This window comes from Lupinus angustifolius, chromosome LG06 (genome assembly GCF_001865875.1).
Source record: "Lupinus angustifolius cultivar Tanjil chromosome LG06, LupAngTanjil_v1.0, whole genome shotgun sequence".
NCBI classification, from domain to species: domain Eukaryota; kingdom Viridiplantae; phylum Streptophyta; class Magnoliopsida; order Fabales; family Fabaceae; genus Lupinus; species Lupinus angustifolius.
This window is the reverse complement of record NC_032014.1, coordinates 19353659-19360864: the sequence shown is the minus strand read 5'-3', so window position 1 is coordinate 19360864 and position 7206 is coordinate 19353659. Positions and strand designations below refer to the sequence as shown.

General features: G+C 33.0%; 1 long non-coding RNA gene across 1 annotated transcript in view; it reads right to left on the bottom strand.

Annotated features, from left to right (window-relative positions):
- The window catches only part of LOC109350871, a 7827-nt gene extending 621 nt beyond the window's left edge, over window positions 1–7206 (bottom strand). The window contains exons 1-2 of the long non-coding RNA XR_002108134.1: window positions 7193–7206; window positions 25–26 (exon numbers count right to left, since the gene is read on the bottom strand). This is a non-coding gene — a long non-coding RNA (uncharacterized LOC109350871). The remainder of the gene's footprint in view (window positions 1–24; window positions 27–7192) is intronic.

Here is a 7206-nt window from a genome sequence, read left to right as displayed (position 1 = left end):
CTTAAGACAAAGCAACTCAAAAACCACTACATATGTCAACAATAAAAAGTAGAAAATGCCAACCATGTACAAACCCAAGTGAAATTAAAACATTGAAAAGTAGCACCTATAGCATGATATAAACTTGAAGCGTTATAAGAAACAACTTGAATACTGTGAAATTAAATAAAATTTGCACACTTACAAGCTCCTCCCAATTTTCTTTCAGTCCATCTTTAGCATACGCCAATCGATAAATGAACATATGGCAGAGTTGGTGGACAATAACAACATAGAAGATGTCAAGCCTTAGCCATGAGTTATCATCTCACTTCAACCTTTCCTAATCCCCTCCCCCTTGAAATTCTCTGCATACTTCTCTCCCTCCGTGAAGTTATCAAGCACTCTAGCAGCCCTGTTCACCTTGTTCACTCTAAATACATGAAAAGGAAAAAGCAAATGTCAATTATTCTATCAATGACCAAATACTTCACCTCATATAGCAACTTCTTACAACGATGAGTGACACAATGCTTCTCAAATTTGATATGTTACTTTCTTCTCGGCTTCTCGCTTTCAATTGATGGCTGCTTAGTTGAAAATCAAGATGTGTTGACTAAATAGAATGAAACAGGGTGCTATGTTCTATTGTCTTTGACATCACTTTTAGTTAAACCAAAATGTCTTACTTTTTAACCAAATGTCATGTTTGGTTCTATTTATAAAGTAGATCAAACATAAAATAAAACTCATGTTATGTTCAGTCCCATTTTACAATGTCTTCAAATGCAACCGAAGTTCTAACCTTTCAATTGAACAAGCCAATATAAGTTCTAATTCCCATTTGAATTACTCTAGTCATACTTCAACTGACTCCACAAATCTGAGTAAGAAATTTTATCAATCCATAAGTGTTGCCAATACTAGACACCTTCTCAGAAATGAAACCTCCTTTACAAGTTCATACCTTTTTTCATTCATTTTTTCTTCCATAATTCTAACCAATGTTTTAAATTGTTGGCACGGTTGTGTCGCAGGAAATTGTAGGAAAATGCAGTAGATGCGGCCACAATTACAGTCGCAATGCCGCTGGAAGACTCTCCAAACCACAATACTGCGGATTGCAACTTAAAACAGTGAAAATCAGTACGGAGTACTAAAATTGTATTTAAACCATAGTGCAAAAAGTTTCATCCAGTTATGCAATACATAAATCAGTATTAAAAGAAATAAAATGATTAGTTTTGATTTGATTGTTATGATACCTTGGAGCATGAGTGAAGAATGGTGCGAAGATTGTCGTCAGCTTCAGGAGCTTGAAAGGAGACACCAGCTTCGCTCTCTTATGCCGATATTACTTAATAGTCTAACAACAGAATCAAAATTTAGAATGAAAAGCAAATTAACAATAGACTTATTGGGGGAAAACATAGACTTAATAATAAACTCACGTGTTAGGGATTTCAACATATTTGGGGAAAACAATAGAAAATTTAGAAAAAGTGAAATTAGAGATTTAGGATTAATGATTATAGTAGAAGAGTCAACTAGTTAGAGATTTTTATTCAAAATTGAAGAGAATCAAACCTTAGAATAAGCTTTGATTTGAGTTGGTGAAATTAAGATAAACTTGTCAATATCTTTGAAAAAGGCTTTCTTCCATCGTACCATCGGCGCTGATGACGGTGAAACACATCTTTCCGGCGAAGAAATGGATTCAGTTATGGTTCAACATCAAATGATCAAATCGAAATTGTTGATTTCCGATGACATTCATCGCAGGGATTTGTCGTCTTCGTCGAAGGTAGATGAAGGGGACGTGATTCTTGCGGGCTTTAAAATCTGGACAATCATTTCGAACTTTCATCAATTAAGTTGAATAATGAGAGAAATTGCTTCAAAAGTGAAAAAATTGCTTGAATGAGAAATGGTAATGAGTGAGTAGAGAGAATCAATGAGAGTAAGTGAGAAACAGTGACAAAAAGAGTGAGAGTAGAAGTGACAAGTTTTGGTACTTTTTTTGCTACTGGCCCAATCAGAGTAACAAGTGTATGGGTTTTAGAATTAGTTTTGACACGGGCCATTAAGTGTAGCCCACAATCCGTGGCTAATAGGATATATTCTTGTAGTGTCACCCACACCATGCAGAAAATCCCCAACAAAAAGGAGTGCTTCACCAATCAAAAAGTGTGCGAGTGGAAAGAAGTTCTTCAATCATCAAGGAAGAGAGCAATATGCTTCTGAATACCCAACTAAGAGAGTCGCCATTCTTAAAGATATTAGAGATTACACTAGTTAGTTAGAAAATGCATAGTAGGAAGGTATTGATAGTGAGGAAGAAGTTGGGCCAATGAGTGTATATATCTTCATAATTAGGAGGCTTTGGGGTAGTGTAGTGAGAGATGATGAGAACTCCTAAAAAGATAATATTTTTCATATTGTCAGGCACAACAAAAAAATAAATTAAGTTTTCCTTGCTATTAATTAATTAAATAACCAAATAATTTTAAAAGTATAATTTAAGTCATATAATTTAGTGAGAGTATCACTTAAGGCGGGCGGGTAGGGTGCTAATACCTTTCATACCCTGTAACTGATACCCGAACCTGGGTATAAAAAATCCAAAGCCTAATGTGATTGGGCTAGAAATATTTTTCTACATTTTTATTAAAAAATATAGTGACGACTCTAAGAAAGTCGTGCGGCCGAAAATCTGGGCGCAACTACAAGCAAGTTGAACTATAGTGGTACATAGGGAGTTATAGTGATACAGGGAGGTGTGTGATGATAAAGTAAGAATGATAAATAAAATTCACCAAGATAGAAAAGAAATGGAGAATCCACATCAGAAAAGAAGGAGTGCAAAGAAAAGGAGTGAACCCTATAAGAGCAATTATTGTTTCTTAGTTAGAAAGAGGTAAGTAAAGCAGATTGCTTGCTAAGCATCCTCTTTATATACTATACTCAAATAACAACTTTACTGTTATTCAATGATGCAATTGTGTTGCATTTTCGTGTTAATAATGTTTTGCAAGACTTCAAGGATATCTTCCCGAAAGAAGTACTCGTGGTGGGATTGCCACCTTTGAGAGGAATAAAACATCTCATGGATCACATCTTTGAAGATTCATTGCCCAACTGCAAAACTATAGGAGCAATCATGTTGAAACAAAAGGCAATTAAAGGATGGGTCTGAAAAGCATGAGTCAATGTGCGGTCCCCATGATCTTATACAAAAAAGATATTAAGTGGATAATGTGCAGTTGCCATAGGCTATAAATAATATCACTGTCAAGTACGGACCAAAAGAATATTTTCATATTAATTATGATATCAACGGAAATAATCTTCATTGTTTCTATATTAATTATGATATAAATGTTAATAATTTACAAATTACAAATTACATGTTTCTTTTTTTAAAGACGTTGTTTACAAATTACAATTTGGTTCTTCGTTGGAGGACAACGTTATTTTTTCATGTGTTACACCAAAACGTTAGTATTCTTTTCATCTATAATCCTAACCTTATTTCAAGTCTCTTAATTTTTATTGGAATAAGAAAAGAACCTATAAGACAAAAATATTATCTTTTTGGTGTATCTCGTAAACTATACGATTGTGAATTGTTGACCAAAAAACAAAATAACTTATTTAAGTCATATTAGTTTATGAATGTTTTTGATTGTTTTTTTTTATGTGATGGATGGTTGATAATGATTTCTTTGGCTTATGTATATCATTATTATTTTAGTTTTGCACATACTGCATGAATATTTTTCATGTGTTGGTCGCAATATGATGCTATTTTTTTTTGTTAAAGAGTGGCCACAACATCTTTAATTATTAAAAAATTATTGTCTTAGATACCTAAAGCATTATTGTGATTGATTATATATGGTCTAATATAATTCATCCCATTGGATATTTTATTAATTTTTTGTATATTTAATTAGGATAAAATATCAAATTATATTTCCTAATCAACCCACATGTATTTGGAAACGAAACATACTTTGATAGTTTTATCATCATTACATGAATATAATGGAATTAGAACTTTAACCCACAAGCAAGTTTTATCTATCTATATTAATTGAAAACATGATTTTGATTAGTAAAACATGATATAGTTATTTTTTATTTGATAGATTTATCATCATTGCGTGAATATAATGAAATTAGAACTTTAGCCCACATGCAAGTTTTATGTCTCTATATTCATTGGAAACATGATTTATATTGAAAGAACATGTTATACTTATTTTCAATTTGATAACTTTATCATCATTGCGTGAATATAACGAAATTAGAACTTTAGCCCACATGCAAGTTTTATGTCTCTATATTCATTGGAAAGATGATTTACATTGCTAAAATATGATATAGTTATTTTCTTCAAAACAAATTTATTAAGCATGTTGTTCATTTTTTTTTAATTTGCATTTACTCAACCTGTTAGTTTCTCTAATGTAAAAATTGATGTTCTCAAACTCAAGGGTGACAACTTTAAGGTCTAGAAGGAAAGAGTTCTTCTTCATTTGGGATGGATGGACATTGATTATGCCATAAGAAAGTCGAAACCACCTACAATCACTGAGGTGAGTACCCTAGATTAGGTTTATCTCTATGAAAATTGGAAGAAATCTAATTTCCTTTGTGTTAAGTTCATAGAGACCAAAGTATCTGCTGGGATTAGGGGTTCTATTGAGAAGTATGACAATGTCTGACTCTTAATGAAAGCAATAGACGAACAATTTCTCAATTCAGACAAGGCTTTGGAAAGTACTCTTATCATGCAATTCATATCATGGAGCTTACCATTTTGGGAGGTGTGCGTGATCATATCAAGCGCATGAGAGATATTGCGACTCAATTGCAAGCCTTGGAAGTTGATATGTCAGAAACCTTTCCGGTTCACTTTAAAAAATAGGGAAGGTTGGCTTGACAAGAAAGGTGTGGAAGTGAATATGAACTTCTCTGAGAGGAGAAAGAAAGATTGTTCCAAATTCAAAGGCAAGATCTCTATCAAACCAGACATTAAAAAATAGTCGAAGTATTTCTTTTGCAAAAAGAAAGATCACATGAAGCAAGAATGCTCTAAGTTCAGAAATTGGCTTGACAAGAAAGGTATACAACATTCGTTTGTATGTTATGAATCTAATCTAACAAATGTTGGCCATAGTACTTGGTGGATTAACTTTGGTTCTACAATTCATGTCGCAAATACCTTGCAGGGTATACAAAACCTTTGGAAGCTAGTGGGAAAAGAGAATTTCATTCATTCAGGAGGGAGGATGAGCTCACCTGTGGAGAATATTGGTTCATGCAATTTGGTGTTAAGTAGTGACTTTATTTTACATTTGGAGAATACATTTTACGTTCCTAGTTTTTCGAGGAATTTAATTTCAGTTTCAAGACTTGTGTCCTATTATTATGGATTTTACTTTTCGGATAATGGTTTTATATTATTTAATAAATACAAAGTTAGTAGTCATGGTACATTGTCTGATGGTATTTATTCAATTAGAATACAAAATAACGTTGTTTATAACTCCATGAATGTTATTGTTGGATCAAAACATTGTATTATTAGTGAACATTTCTCTTTATTGTGGCATCAGATATTGGTACATATCTCCATTTTGAGAATAAAAAGGTTAGTCAATGAATAAGTACTTAGTGCTCTTGATTTTTCTGATTTTGAGACTTGTGTGGATTTCATTAAGGGAAAGCAAACCAATAAGTCTAAAAAGGGTGCAAAAAGGAGTACTGATTTAATGGAAATCATACATATAGATATTTGTTGTCCTAATATAGATGCAAGTAATCCAAAATATTTTATCACCTTCATAGATGATTTTTCTCGATTTATAAATCTTTGTTTAATTCGTTCTAAATACGAAGCTATAGACGCCTTTAAGTTTTCAAGGCTGAAGTAGGGAAACAATGGGAGCACATCTGTTGTCCCACAAGTTGTGCCACTAGCCTGTCATTGGTTGAAAAAATCTATTTAAGTTAAAAAATTAATAGTTAATTATTTTCCTGACCAATCACAGTTGATGGCACATACAGTGGCACAACTTGTAGGACAGCAGATGTGTACCCGAGAAACAATATGGTAAACAAATTTAAATAGTGAGATCAGATAGAGGTGGTAAGTATTATAGAAGATATAATGAGAATGAACAAGCACCTGACCCATTTTTAAGTTTCTTCAAGAACATTGGATTGTTTCCTAATACACTATGTTTGGTACTTCATACCAGAATGGTGTATCATAAAGAAGAAACCAAACTTTAATGGACATGGTGAGAAGTATGAGGAGTAATATAAAACATCCTCAATTTTTATGGACTGGAACACTAAAGATGGTTGTGTATATAATGAACGAGTTCCAACCAAGGTTGTTTTAAAGATGCCTTTGAGCTATTCAAAGGTTGGAAACCCAATTTTAAACATATACGCATTTGGGAATGTCCGTTGAAGGTTAGAATCTATAATCCACCTGAAAAGAAACAAGATCATAGGATATTAGTGAGTATTTCATTGGATAGGCCAAAAATTCCAAGGGTTATTGGTTTTATTGTCCGTCTCACAATACTAGGATTGTGGAATCAAGAAATACAAAATTTCTTGAGGATGACTTGATTAGTGGGCGTGGGAAACTGCATGACTCAGTCTTTGCATAAGATCACAATGAAGCTCAATCTTCTAGTTCAAGTGATAGACTGTTTGTCATGCATACACCTCAAATTCAAATGTATGTAAGATAACTAGTTATTGAAGTTCTACAAATAAATGATATTATATCTTTTAGATCAAGTTTTTAATCAAGATAATGTTGAACAACCAATTGAGAAACTGGTTGAACAACAATTTCCTCAAGAAAATGATGCAACATTAAGAAGATCTACTAGAGTGAGGAGACAAGCAATTCCTAGTATTTATGAAGTGCACTTGCGAGAAATGGAATGCAACATTAGAGCCGAGAATGATCCTGAAACATTTGCACAAGCTGTATGTTATAAAGAATCTAACTTATGGCACAAGGCCATGATTGAGGAGTTGAACTCTATAACAACTAATAAATTATGGGATCATGTCGAGTTCCTGGATGGTGTAAAAGACATTGGGCATAAATGGGTTTTTAAGACAGAGAAAGACTCACAAGGCAACATCAAGAGATATGAAGCCAGACTTGTAGCGAAACGGTTTAGCCAAAGA